A 15868-nucleotide genomic window follows, 5' to 3' on the forward strand; every position below is an offset into this window, starting at 1 on the left:
CTCCTGACTTTGAGACTAGTCTATTAAAATCCAAAGCATACAATTGAACACCACCATAAATGAATTCTACGTGCAAATATAAAAAGCAAGGTGAGTTGGCTATCTATGTATTTAGTGTCAGTGAATTGTGGGCATGGATAAGGTGGAATTGGCAAATATTGTGCTAGCTATATTTTTACAAAATAAAAAGGGAAAACAGACAAAATTAGTTGAAGCGTAGCTAGAGATGCAGGTGAAATATAAGTAAGAATGTCTTAATCCAATGGCCACAACAACTGAGGAAAGAAACCTTCAGAGAATATACATTTCTAGAATTCTTTCTCTTTTGTAAGGCAGATTTATTGAGGGATAATTGCCATACGGTAAAGTGTATACATTTTAAGCATAGGATTTGATAAATTTTGGTATACACTTGATATAGTCCAATCTATCGCTTTGTTCTTTTTAATTGTGCTTTTGGTATTGTCTCTATAAAATTCTTTCCTGACACAAGAGCAAAATATTTTCTCCTATGGTTTTCTCTCAAAATATTATGACCTGAAGTTTTCCATTGAGATCTATGATCTATTTTGTGTGTTGTGCAAGCATTGGTTTAAAGTTCTGCTTGTTTTGTTGTTGTTGCTGTTTTTAGAACAAGGATATTGACTTTTTTCATATATTTAAAGCAGTTTTATTTGGCACTTTGTCCACATATCTTCCAAATCAATAGTTCAACCATATCAAGAAGAGTTGTACAATCTTTACCACAATTTTAGAGCATTTTATTTTTCCTCATTCTCATTGCTATTCATACACACAACAAAACTGCTACCAACTCAACTTCTACATGCATAATTCAGTGCCATTGATTAGATACTTCATGTTGTACAACCATTATTGGTATCCCTCTCCAAATCCTTCCACCACTTTAAAATGAGCTCAATGCCCCACTAAGCAAAACTCTTCCTCCTTCACCCGTGATAACCACAGGTCACGTTTGGTTTCTTTTCCCCCAGTATTTGTCTTGATATACTATTCACGTATCATACACTTCCATAGTGAAACCACTTCTAAAACTAGTTCTATATACATCGTCACAATCAGCTCTAAGGCTGCCTCCCCCCTCCCACATTCATTGATCTTTCCCCAATTCTCCTTCCCTTCCCCATCCTCCCCACCACCCACCACTTACCGATAAACCATTGCATCAGTTATTGTCTCTATGTATCCACTTCTGTGCTCCATAAACAGAGGGATCTAACAGAAACAATAAAAATAACAGAAAGAAGAAATCAATAATAATAATAATAGAAAGATAAAACTAAAGAGAGAAAGAAAAAAATAACCAATAATATATAAAAAGCCAGAGAAGAAATTTATTTCTTGGAACAACTGGGGAATATTTGAGCCAAGTCAGTTGACCTCTCTTTTGACCCAACCTGGGTGTTGAATTTTTTCTGGTAACATACACTGAAAGACTGTTATTTCTCCACTGATCTGTTTTTGCACGTTTGTCAAGAGTTTGCTGTCGGTGGATTAATGTATTCTCAAGATTCTGTTTCTTCAGCTGAACCATTTCTCTATCTTAACGCTTGTGACACAATCTTGATAATTTGACTCTGTGTGTATTATCCAAGATGACTTACAAATATTAGAACTAAAAATAGTGAAACTACTTTAACACAGCCTCCACATATAAAATCAATATACAAAAATTACATTCTTTTATTTCAGCAGCATCCACTTAGAAAAATAAACTTGAGTAGAAAATATGTTAAAGCATATTTTGAATAGCAAAACTGAAAAGTAACCTAAAGACATCTAACAAAATATGTAAAAGACCTTTGGAGAAAAGAGTGATAAAAATTTTAATGAAAGTATTTGAAAATTAATAAATGGAGAGGCATGTGATGTTTCAAATGGGAAGATCCAATAACATAAAGGTGGCCACTCTTCACAAATTCACATGTGCTACCAGCACATGTTACCAAACTTCATTCGGAATCTCAAAAAATCTATAAAGACTCTAAAACCTTATTTTGTTGAACCTAAAATGTCCATGAATGAGTAATGACTAAAATACTCAAAACAAATGTGAAGATAAGTATTACTCACCTTAATAATACCAACAAATTAGTGTAAAGTCATTTGAAATCCTATTGACCCTACTAAATATCAGTTGTAAACAACTGATTGTGACCTTTAGGAGGATTTAATTATGCACAAAGGCAGAGTCAATGCTAATGAGTTCTGAATCATTACTGTAACACAACCTTATTGTCATTTCTTACAGCCTGGAGGAATTCTACTTACACATATAGAGTTTATCCATGAAAAAGAAAACCAATACCTTAGCAGCTTCAAAACAAAAAATACATGGAAATTCTTGGAACGATAAAGTCACTCAATGTCCAGTCCTGCAAACCTACTCTGTGTAGGCTAAAACACTCTGCTGTAGTCCTATTATGTACTAAAATTACAGTTCATTTACATTTTATATCTGACAAAATTAAGGCTTGGTCATTTCTGTGAAGAAGTGTTTCTAGCTTACAAATGTAAATTTTGAATTTTATTACATAATGCCTATTTAATTAAAGACTGTTTTAATTAAAATTATATACCCCAATGTTTACAATGTATACCCAAAGAAAATAGGTGTTTCTCTGTGGACATGCACAGCCATGTGAAAAACACGGTGCTGTTCTGCAAAGTTGTCAGTGTACTCTCACAGTTCACAGAGGGCTTTGGCACGGTGCCTGGAACTAGAAGTGAAAGGAAGCAGTCATAGACAGCCTCTAACACTGGAACAGTCATCCCTACCTTCCAGTGTCACTTCAGAGAACAGAGGAACAGAGGGTGTAAAGTTCACAGACTGACACACACCTGCTGTCATTGAGTAGAATCTCCCAATTATTACATGTTGAATTAAGCACCTAGGTGAAACTACTAGCCCAAGGTCACACAGGAAACCTCCTGGAGTAGCGTTACCTGTTGGGCTGCTACCTTCATGGTCAGTAATTTGAAACCACCAGCCACTCAGTGGGAGAAACATGAGGCTTTCTAGTGCCCTAAAGAGTCACAGTTTGGAAAAACCACAGGGGCAGTTCTACCCTGTCCTGTAGAGATACTGTGAGTCGGCATCAATTCGATGGCAGTGAGTTTGGGTTTTGGTTTGAGGGCCACACAGCTGGTGAGTAGAAATGATCAGAATCCAGGGATCCAGGTCATCTGCTCTTTCTATTGCCAACTGCATTCTTGTTGATCGGAGAGTGTGCTATGATTGTCTGCTTCATTAAAAAATGAAAATCAACAATAAGGACAGAAAAGGCTGGTGTTACAGACTGTGATATGGGAGGAGAAATTAAAGGTGAAACCACTCCAGGGTCTAAGAATTAGCGATGATGATTAACCAGCCACAGAGACTGAAGAAATGGCCAGAATGGTAGGAAGCGACCCAGGAAGAGGTGTGCTCTGAAAGGTCAGAAAGATAATTTTTGACAGAAAGGATCAACTGTGACACACACACACACACACACACACACACACACACACACACACTATAGGGGAAAAAGAAAATTGCCTGTTCCCTAAGGTTTCTGAGCTTGGAAATCTTCACTGGAGTGGACAGCCTTTTCTTTCTCCTTGGGATTTGAATCACCAACCTTGCGATTAGCAGCCTACTGCTTAACCCACTGTGCCATCAGTACTTTTAAAAACTGCCATCGGCTCTTGTTGTTCAGGTAAGATGGGACTGAAGACATGGCATAAAAGTAGCAATGTGGGGTCACTGGTGACCTTGACCATGGCAGTTTTGATGACATGGTGGGGAAGATCGTCTAAGATAGGTGGGAGGAAAATAAACTTTGCTGTGTGTATTTGCCTTTTATTACCTTTGTAAGTGAGGTCATATAATATTTATCCTCTGTGTAAGTAATATTTTGTTGTATGCATGCATCACATTTGGCATGTCTCTTAATCCGCTATGGGCATTTAGGTTGTATCTAGTCTTTGGGCCATGCTATTGCGAATGGTGCTTTGCAGAAGCTGGTGTACACGTCTCTGAGTTTCTGCTTTCAAGTTTTTGGTGGATAGACTTAGGAGTTAAATTGATAGATCTAGTTGATAATTCTGTTTTTAGCTTTTTGAGAAAGTGCCACTCTATTTTCCTTTACGATTGTATCATTTTTGCAGACCCACCAGCAATGGGTAAGGGTTCCAGTTTTCGCACATTCTCATCCCACTTTCTGTTTTTGTTGTTGCTTTTTATCTTTGACATCCTAGTGGGAGTGAAATGGTATCTCATGTGTTTTGATTGTGGTCTTTCTGATGACTAATGAGAGCTCTTCTGGCACAGTCGTTGAACTGCTCAGCTGCTAACCACAAGGTAAGTGGTTTGAACCCACCAGCTGCTCCCCAGCAGAAAGATGTAGCAATCTGCTTCTGTAAAGATTTATGGCCCTGGAAACTTGTCCAATAGAGGTGGAATCTACTTCACAGCAGGGTCTCGCTCCTCTCAATGACTTTGAGAATCTTTTCATGAGCTTGGTAGTCATTTTTATATCCTCTTTGGTGAAATGTCTAGTCAAGTCCTTTGATACCTCATGATTTGTCTTTTTTCCCTTTAAGTTGCTAAAATTTTATATTATTTGGGTTATTAGATTCTTACTGAACATATGGTGTCTGAAGATATTCTCCCAGCTCAGCAGTTTGTGTTTTAACTTTTTCGTATAAGTTTTTGTTGGAGAAAATTGTATGACTTTTATGAGGTTAATTTTATTTATTTTGTCATTTGGTTTTTATGCTTTTATCATTATTTACCTTTTTGTTGTTGAGATGTTGATGTTTCCTATAAATTTTAGTGATTCGTTTCTTCAATATGTTATTGCCAAATTGTTTCTCCCAGCCTGTGGATTCTCTTTTTACTGTTCTTAATGAAATCTTTTGATGCGCACACATACACACAAACTCGCCGCCATCAGTCGATGCTGACTCATAGTGAGTAGAATCACCTCTGGGAGCTTCCAAGACTGCACCTCTTAAAGTGAGGAGAATGCCTTGGCTTTCTCCTGCTGGTGGTTTCAAACTGCTAGTCTTACAGTTAGCAGCCCAGCAGCTAACCACTACACCATGAAGGCTCCCTTTGATGTACATAAGTGTCTACTTTTTAGAAGGCCCCAGTCATCTGGTTTGTCTTCTGCAGCTAGTATGTGTTCAGTTGTGTTTGCTAGCATAGTTATGTCATGTATTAGAGTCCCTAAGTTTGCACCTATTTTCATTGATAATTATGTTTTGAATTATATTTAAAAGTTACCCCTTTCTTATTGATAGGTGGGATAAACAATCTGGAGGAGAAAACAACAGGACCCATGGTTCTGGGGGGACATGGGAGAAGGGGAGGCAGGGGAAAGGAAGTGGGTGTTAACAAACCCAGGGAGAAGGGAACAACAAGTGATCTAAAATTGATGGCAAGGAGGGCATAGGATGCTTGGTAGGGCTTGATGAAGGGCAAGGTAACTGAGAGGAATTACTGAAGGATGAACATGATAGTGGGTCAAGAGGAAAGTAAAAGGAAATAGATGAAAGAACTAGGAGGCAAAGGACACTTATAGAGGTCTAAATACAGAATGTACATATGTAAATATATTTATATATAATGATAGGGAATTAGATCTATGTACATATATTTATATGTTAACTATTAAGGTAACAGATAGACATTGGGCCTCTCCTTAAGTACTCCCTCAATGCAAGAACACTTTGTTCTAATAACCCAGCATTCTGTGATGCACCTTTCCAGACAAGATCACTGAAGACAAAATGGGTGCATAAGCAAATATGGGGAAGAAAGAGAATATGTTGTGACAAATAACAGTTCTATTTGGGATCGGAGGTGGTGACCGGGATTTGAGACAGAGAAGGGAAGTGGGTACATTTTTGTTTTGTCTTACCAAAGGTTAGAGACTTGAAGAGGCCTAGGAGAAAGGTGGAGGAAGGAAAGAAGAATGGAGACATGTTCCCAGGTAGGAAAGGGAGCTTTGGATAATGGATGATAAAGAAACAGAATGCTCTTGAAATCCCAGTAGAGCAGCCCACTTGGACCAGACTAGAGTTCTCATATGCCTGGGGGCAGGAAGAGACACAACTGTTTGAGAAAGGACATTCTTTGTTGGGAAAGTATCATGTGGTGACTTAAGTCAAGTTAAAGCTGGCTGAGAAACTGCACCAGAAAGTAACTTGAGCAAGGAGAGTAACTTGGGCTAACTGTGCCAGGGGAACTTCTGTAGAAAGGTTAGTGCTGTACATCAGCTGGTGGGGAACCACAGATCCACTGCCATTGGGTCACTTCCAACTCACAGCAACCAAGTAGGACAGCCTAGAACTGCTCTGTAGGGTTTCTGAGACCATACATCTTTTTTTTTTTTTTATTCATGAGGGAAAGGGAGAGGTACTCAGGGGGCAGAGGACTTCCTGAGCTTCTCCACTGGCTGGCATTTATTTGCATGCCAAAGGAGGAAGTTTGCAAAAGTTCAAATGCAGGGGCAATTCTAGGGCCCAGTGACTTCCGATGTTCTCATGATTCATAGCTATCAAACATTCTCACATGCGAGCACATCTGACCCGAGGGAGTTCCTTCTGTCTGTAGCAGGGAATCTCCTTATCACACAGTGTTTGCACCACTTCCTGGCACAGGCAGACAGTCACATACTCAAGGTGTACTCTAAGTGTTTTCACCCAAGCAAGCCCTCCCAGGGCAAACAGGACAGGGTTTCCTTACAACACAGACAAACAGAAAACATAAAGGAAGACAAAAATACGGTGGACCTTGATTTACATCTCCCAACTGGCTCGTGGTCATGAGCATTTCTTCACATATTTGTTGGACATTTGTATATCATCCTTGGTGAATTTTCTGTTTATGTCCTTTGCACATTTTTTAACTGAGTTGTTCATCTTTTTGTTATTGAGATGTTGCAGCTTTCTATAGGTTTTACAGATACCACCTTACACCAACATTGACAACCAAATTCAATACAATAGGGGGAAAAAACAAATGCTGGAGAAGCGCTAGCAAGATTGGAGCCCTCATGCAGGGCTGCTGGGATTATATACATATACATCCACTATGGAAAGTTATATGGCATCCCTTCAACAACTGGGAATAGGAATTCCATATGACCCAGCAATCCCTCTGCTTAGTATCCTAAGGAAGTAAGAGCCATAGTACAGACAGGTGCATGTATGTTCATTACAGCTCTGTTTATAACTGCAAGACTGTGGAAATAACCTATAGACCCATTGGTAGAAGAATAGATAAAGAGACACTGGTACACACAAATGACTACTATACATCCTTATAAAACAGTTATGAAACCATGAGGCACCTCATAAGATGTGGAGCTGGAGAAAATCATGCTGAGCGAAATTAGTCAATCACAGAAGAGCCCATGTTATAATACCATAAATCTTATGAGAACAGGAAGCCTCCACTTCCCCTCACGAGTGGCTAGTAGATTTAAATTGCTGACCTTCAGGTGAATAGCCCAGTGCTTATCAGGGAAGCCACCAAGGAGGAAAGTGGCAAGAAGAATAAGACAGGTTCAGAGATGCCATTGGGCGTGTCTTAAAATCACAACAAAACAGGAGTTACCTCCTATTTCACAGCCAGTTTGCTCAGGTTCAGATCTTCTTGAGGGTGAAGATCATGACGGGACCTTTTCTGCACCTCCTATTTCTGTGTAGAAACCATTCTGTCCCTTTCCTCTAACCTAGCTCCATAATGTTCCTCAGCTCCTGTGGTACTTATATAATCGTTTGTCAATTTGAGCATTAAGAGTGTAGGGGTGGAGTCTAGCCTGTCAATCAGATCATCGCCAATGAGGTCTCTGTGTGGACATGGCCTTCTCCTGAGGATTCTGGGAAATCCTGTACAGTGAACCCTTGCCACTTCGCGCTTCGACTTCCGCGGCTTCACTCTATCGCGGTTTTTGCATAACAGCGCATGCTCTGTCATTACTGCCACTGATTGGCTCATACTGTACACGCTTGATGCCATAAATAATATACTACATAATAAATGATAACTGTAACGTCCAAAATGTTTTACTGTATTTTCCCTTTTTCGTTTAATAAATTGGGTAATACGAGTGTAATGGTGACTAAAGGGTGTTTTTTCATGTCCTCTATGCTCTAACTACGAAAATATTTGATTTACAAATAAGGAATCCTACTTCGCGGAATTTCATTTATCACGGTAGGGTCTAGAACCGATGAACCGCGATAAACGAGGGTTCACTGTATTTTCTTCCTTGGAGGCGGGAGACCCTTCTCTCTCTGAGAGATACTGCAGCTGACAAGACACACGGAACTACACTAGTGCCCTGAGCTGGAGAAGCCACATGGACCTACCCTGATGCGACCAGACCTCTGAAGCCGGAGAAGCCACATAGCCCTGCCAGCACTGAGATGCTGATAACGCCACTAGATCCAATGACTTTCTACCCAGTGGCCTGTGATTGTCCTGTATTCAGCATCATTGCATGTGTTTCATGAGTCTGAAGAGGACTTTAGAGATTGGTATCGGACATATGGGCTAATATCAGATTATGGGCTTGGACTGGACTGGGTTGAGATTCCTTCTTAATGTACAATTTTCCTTTATATAAAATGCTCTTATTCACCTTTGCATGTTTATAAATTTATTTCTCTAGTCTACATGGACTAACACAGTTCCTGACCACATATGTACGTTACCTGTCTTCTTTCTGCAAGCTGAAACTAGCAGGTTTTCCCAGGGTGGGCAGACCTAGTGGCTCTTAAAGCTCCACAGACTGGAAGGGCCTCATCTCTACTTCTGATACTCACCTTCCTTCACCTGCTCTGGGCCCAACTGACAAGTTCCATGAGAAGGAACCTCAGACCTTGTGGTAGCTCAAGTGGCAATTAGTTAGGATGGTTCTGTGTTCCCACCCCCATGCCCCAGCACACAGCCAGAGAAGAAAATTCTTATGAATACTTGTAGCTGATTCATGCCAAGCATTACATTGATATCAGAAGGAAGTGACTAAGAAGCTATAAAAATGACGACAGATGATTTACTAATCTTCTGTGTAACTACGGGATTTCAATGACGACATCTTCCTGGGATTAACTGATGCAAAAATGTTGGCGAACAAAAAGGAAAGGGGGAAAAAAAAGTCCTAGTCGATTCTAACTCATGATGACATCATGCATGTCAAATGAGGACTGTGTTTGTAAGGGTTTGTAACGATGGATCTTACAGATGTGTATTAGTGTCTTCCAAAGCACCCTGCCTGGACTTGAACCTCCACCTTTTGGGTTAGCATCCAAGCACATTCACACTTGAACCCCTGCAGGATGCACTGACTTCTGAGGGCATCTAAGAGCATGTGTATAGTCCTCCTTTCTTTTCCAAATGCTTAGTCTCACATTCAGGGCTTTTGAGAATTTAATTCCAATTGACAATTTACTCGAGCATCTCAGTTCGTGTGCAAGGGTTCAACAATTAGTTACCAAACACCTAACATGATGTGTTAGACTCTGAGAATACAAAAATTAATAACTCAGGGTGCCAGCTGTTGAGTGGCTCTGCCAAGTTATGAAAATAGACATGTAATATAATCACTCCAACACAGTGTGATGATATGCATTATAATTAAAGGATGGTCAAAATTCCCTGAGGACAGAGAGATAAGGACACTGAACTAAAGTAAGGTCACTGGCCAGGAGCCAAAGAACATTCTTGAATTTCCTGCTGCTTGTTTCACTCCCGCACGCCCTACAGATGTCTGCTCACTGAGCACCGCATCAATGACATGCTTCTGTGAGAAGTTACACTTCAAAGCCTCCTCCCTTCACCCCAAACAGCAGATGATTATTCACCTTCCAGCTCAAAAGACATGAATGAGAGAAGAGAACACCCGTCAAGGGAGGGTGGAAGGGAGACCATGTCCTCAAAAAGGAGGATTAAGTCAGTCTCCACAAGGACAAGTGGCATCATCAAACCCTGTGCGTGGCTCCCTGAGTCCAGATAGGTGGCTTCATGTCCACAGCAGTAGACTGCAGGGCTCCCCCATATCGACTGACTGCAGGGAGAGGGAAACTGCTGTAGGTACCCCCGATACAAAAACTGAGGTGCTTTTCCCTTCATTCAAAAGTAACAAAACCGGCCTATAAATAAACTGGGTCTGCAAGAAGAAATCTCAATGAGGTTTTCTGAGTGTTGGATGGATTCATGAGTATGCAGGTGTGTACATCACCCTTACATGACTCAACAGACAAGGGTCCCATCTAGAAAAAAAATCTATAATATGAAAGACACAAAACAAAATGAATCAAGACTGAAAAGAAAGAAAGACAAAGCTAGGGCAGAAGGGAACAGCATATGCACAAGGGACTTCCAGACAGTTCATGGGAAAATTCCATCATCTTTTCATTTCATTTTGGCATGAACTTCTTGAAGTACCTTCATGTATTGTCCTCCAAGACATAAGAGAAGGCACTGCATCAATGAACAAGCTAATGAACATAACTTCTAGGGCAGTGGTTCTCAACCTTCCTAATGCTGAGACCCTTCAATACAGCTCCTCATGTGGTGGTGACCCCAACCTTAAAATGATTTTCATTGCTGCTTCATCACTGTAAATTTGCTACTGTTATGAATCATAATGTAAATATTTGATATGCAGGATGTATTTTCATTGCTACAAATTGAACATCATTAAACCATAGTGGTTAATCACAAAAACAATATGTATATATATATTGTGAAATATTTATTTCTAATGACAAATAAATGAAATTTTGTCTTTCTTGAAGCATGGTGTAGCATGGGTAACTGTCTTCACGCCGGGTATTCGTATGTGGGCGTATCTGCATGTGGGCAGACCTGCCTGGAGAGGATAGAGGAGCAGTGTCTCGGTTCCCAAGACCATGGGAAATATGTGTTTTCCAATGGTCTTAGGCGACCCCTGTGAAAGGGTCATTCGATGCCCCAAAGGGGTTGTAACCCACAGGTTGAGAACCGCTGTTCTAGGGGCAATAATATATACAAAAGTACTTCAGTTTTGTAAACTATAAAGTATCAGAAGGGACACCTTAGGGATAATCCTAAAATTTTCCAGGGGAGCAGGGGATGGGATGGTAGATCACACCCAAGGATTCAGAATAAAATGCAGGGCAGGGAATGATGTAACATGGCTCTTCTAGCCAAAGTCTCTAATTCCCACCAAATGACCTTTCTCTGCATGATCTGGGAAGAAGGTGGAAGAGATGTTGACAGATCATTCATCTATGAGTAATTTCAAACAGGACTGCTTGGAGTGGCATCCTGCTGTGTATAAACAGAGCCCTCTGAGAAGCAGCAGTAGGGATCTCATAACCAGATAGAGCTAAGAATAGATCGTCCTCTGGACTCAGGATCCCTGTGCAGTGAACCTCCTGGATCCAGAGGTCAGCTACAATATCAGAGGAGGAGGAGCAGAACCAAGAGCCAGAGAATGGAGCAGAATGATGGGCTTCCCAATCCACAGAGCAAGCTGAGCACTTTTGTGCAAGAGGCTGGCTTGTGGAGAGAGGTGCTTCTGATCAGTTAACTGGGGGAAGCTGGACTTGCTGACCCACGGAAGTGGAGCTGAGTGCCCTTGGGTTGAGGCTTACTGGAATGGGGTGCCTCTGGGCACTTAACTCAGGGGGCTGGGTTGGAGCTGAATGCTTTTGGGTTGGGGATTACAGCAGAATGGTATGACCCTTTGGACATTTATTAGCAAAGCTGAAACTTTGTAACATGTCCTGGTAAACAAATACCCAGAACATTTCTCTCTGGCATTACAATTTGTTAACATTCTTAATAAACCCTGTAATCATAAATTTTTGTCTGTGAGTTTCTGGTAACCATTGTAATGGATATTAGTTTCTAATATCCATTGCAATGGATATTGGAATATAGAGATAAATTATAGAACATTAATTAAGAGACATTTCATAAGAACATCATTGGTATTGAACGTAGCCCAGCAAACTCTATTAGAAGGAAGATATTTCTTTAAAAATTGCACCCAGCTGTTGGAAAGAAAATATGGCATATAGCCAGCTAATAATCAAAGAACAGTAAGTGTAAGAATAGTGTAAAATGATTCAGGGGAATCTCAGGTGACAAGAAATTCCAAAACATTGATTTGCAAAGGCTTAGAGAGTATTAAGTCCAAAATAGAGCAAGTCAGAAAATGCCAAGAGAGAGAGATACTTCAAAAGGGAAAAATGAGCAAGGGATATGTGTGTGTGCGCGTGCGCGCATGCACACACACTCTGGTGATGGATAGTTATTAAAATAAAACAAAATCCTGAATTGTGGGAAACAGGACTAGGAAGAGTATATTTGGACAAATTCTCTACGTTACGTTCCTATGTTCAGGAGGCTGGGAGGCTGGGGCTCCCGTGGAGGGAGGCCATCATGCTCATGGTGTGGAGATTCATCCCACTTACATTCTCCTAAGTAAAAGTTATACCCCATGATGTCCCCCATATTAATGCCAATTTTAGGATTCTACTTGCAAGCACATGGTGGCTACTCGATGCCCTTGAAGGTCTGAAGGCTACTTGCCTGAATGTAGTCTGTCATAAAAGGCAATCAGACTCTATTGTCTGTCTCACACACTAAGTAGGCCCCACTCCCTTTTGTTAAGGATCATAGATTGTACCCTTGGAGAAAAGCCCAGGGACATCTCAAGTCAAGCCAGCTCAGAGATGACCATGGCTAGGCTGCCATCTTGACCCTAGAATCTGCTTATCCTGTCACATGCATGCTTCTAGAACCTGTCCTTCCTATTGGGTTATGCCCCTAGCTCAGTGCTTCTCAACCTTCCTAATGCTGTGACCCTTTAATACAGTTCATGTTGTGGGAACCCTCCAACCATAAAATTATTTTCATTGCTACTTCATAACTTTAATTTTGCTACTGTTCTGAATTGGGAAACCCCTGTGAAAGGGTCCTTCGACCCCCAAATGGTTCGCAACTCACAGGTTGAGAACTGCTGCCCTAGTTCATTCCTCTCATGTTATGTGTATGCTTCTAATACAATCCCTTTCTGTTACATATGTGCTTACCATGGCTTGCATGACCGAAATTATTTAAGCCTGTGAGAAAATACATTACTGCCTCATTTCTGCTTCTGGTAGCCATGAAAGAGGTGAGCCCTTGCATGCCTTGTCTCATGTCCCTCAAATGTACCCTTGGATTACAAAACCACCCCTTAGGACTCATCCAGATGTGGGGCTGGATCCCACACTGAATTTATTTTGAAATAATATTGAAATTCTGTTCCAAATAATTCATGATTAACACATTTGAAAAAGGGCAAACTATTAAAGAAGTACTGTTAACTTTGAAAGATTTTAAAATAATTAAGAATGGGCATGCAATCAACAAACATGGCTGAAATGTTAGTTTTACTTACTGAGTTCTAGAGCATGGGACATGGAACCAATTCTACTGCCCAAAAGGATTTCTGGATCTGTAAATTCTTACACAAGAAGACTGCCTCATCTTTCTCCCAAAAAGTGGTTGAGGGGTTCAAACCTTTCAGCTAGTAGCCCAATTCCTTTCTGTGGTTTTTTAGTATTGAAATATTAGAATATAGCATATAATTTGTCACACTATATATAAATGGACTTTAAATTTTCATTAAAAAATCAGTGACAGCTAAGGGAAAAAATCAGTGTTAACACTTTTGTATTGACTAATAATGCATAACAAAAACAAACCAACCAAAAAGAAATCTGTTGCCACCAAGTTGATTCAGATTCATGATGATTCCATGAGTTACAGAATAAAACTGTTCCATAGGATATTTTTGTCTTCCTTTTTCTTTTATTGTGGTGAAAACAAAATGTATTAAAAGCTTAATTCAACAGTTTCCACATGTGCAATCGTGTTAGTCTGGATTGACTAGAGAAACAAATTCAGTGACACTCATATATGTGTAAGAGAGAGCTTGATATCAAAGAACAGTTGTACATTAAGAAAACATCCTAACACAGTCCAGATCAAGTCCATAAGCCTGATATTAGCTCATATGTCCATAAATTAATCTTTAGATTCACATGCAACACATGCAATGATGCTGAATGCAGGAAGATCGCAGCCTGGTGGGTGGAAAGTCCTGTGGATCCAATGGCAGTGGATGCATCCCCAGGGCAGTGGATGCATCCCCAGGGCTCTGGCTGCCATCAGCATGGCTCCTTGTGGCTTGTCAACAGGAAGGTGAAGCAGAGAGAGAGTGTGGCCCTCTTCCAGGGAGAAAGGGAGGAAGTTCCCAGAATCGTCATGAGAAGGTCATGCCCACAAGGAGGTATCCATCAGGCTGTGATCTAATTGACAGACTAGACCCCACCCCTTCAGTCTTAATATCCTCAAGTTGACACAAGATAATATAACTACCACACCAATCCAGTGACATGGGCTATATTCTTCATGTTGTACAATCTTTATTGTGGTTTGTTTTCAGAATATTTCATTGCGAGTGTGGCAGTTACATATTCTTCTGTCAACTTGAGAAAAGGGGTGGAGTCTAGCCTGTCTATCAGGTCATAGCCAATGATGCCTCTTTGTAGGCATGGACTTCTGAGGATTCTGGGAACTCCAGTCAGTGGCACACAAACTCTCTTTGCTTGACATTTTGTTGACAAGCTACATGGCGCTATGCTGTTGGCATTCAGAGCCCTGGAGTGGGAGAAGCCACATAAAACCCCATGCCAGCACTGAAATGCTTCTACCATCACTGGATCCACAAGATTTTTTTTACCAATTGGCCTGTGATCTTCCTGTATTCAGCATCATTGCATGTGTTGCGTGAGTCTGAAGAGGAATTTGCAGACTGGCATCAGACATATGGGCTAGTATCAGACTTATGGACTTGATCTGGACTGGGCTGGGATGTTTTCTTAATATACAATTACTGTTTGATATAAAGCTCTCTCTTACACATATGTGACTGTCTCCGGATTTGTTTTTATAGTCTACCTGGACTCACACAACTCATAACATAAACTCCACTGGTAGCAGCCAAATTCTTAACCCACTACAGTACTAGGGTCCCCTTCTATAGTTACAATGATGTAAAATACCAAATGCTGACTTAGCTAAAAATCATGAAATAACTGCTGGGACTATTCCTATGTAGAGCCAGTACTTCCTACATGTTCTAGGGGCGTTGATTGTCTCCAGGACTGCTTGTTTTCATCACACCACTACAAAGAACTCAGTCCTTTTCACAGCCTACCTCATGTATCCTCACCACAACTGCCTCTGGAAATACATTAACCTCAAAAAGAGGGAATTTTAGGGAAATTAAGTCACTTGCTCAGCAATATCTAGCTAGAAATTGACAGACAGAAATCGAACTCCTTTTTTTCTGCAAAAATATTCTTTCTTGCTCTTCAACAAGGTGGCCTGAGTGGCAAACACAGAGATGCAGATCTTTGTGAAGACCCTGATGGGCAAGACCACTACCCTTGAGAGTGAGCCCCGTGACACCATCGAGAAAGTCAAGGTTAAAATCCAAGACAAGGAGGGCATTCCCCCAGACCAGCAGCGTCTGACTTTTGCTGGCAAACAGCTGGTGGATGGCCGCACTCTCTCGGACTACAACATCCAGAAAGATCCCACCTGCACTTGGTGCTGCGTCTGCATGGTGGCATCATGGAGCCGTCCCTGCGCCAGCTGCCCAGAAGTACAACTGCCACACGACGATCTGCCGCAAGTGCTTTGCTCACCGTCACCCCATGCGGTTCACTGCTGCAAGAAGTGTGGCCACACCAACAGCCTGCGTCCCAAGAAGAAGGTCAAATAAGGGCCCCTGTCTACCGGCTCGCC

General features: G+C 40.9%; 1 pseudogene; it reads left to right on the forward strand.

Annotated features, from left to right (window-relative positions):
- Positions 1 to 15458: 15458 nt before the first annotated feature.
- LOC101656326 lies at positions 15459 to 15845 on the forward strand (annotated as a pseudogene).
- The last annotated feature ends 23 nt before the right edge of the window (positions 15846 to 15868 follow it).

Source organism: Echinops telfairi, unplaced genomic scaffold, assembly GCF_000313985.2.
Source record: "Echinops telfairi isolate 266 unplaced genomic scaffold, ASM31398v2 ScPeMD7_7425;HRSCAF=8463, whole genome shotgun sequence".
NCBI classification, from domain to species: Eukaryota; Metazoa; Chordata; class Mammalia; order Afrosoricida; family Tenrecidae; genus Echinops; species Echinops telfairi.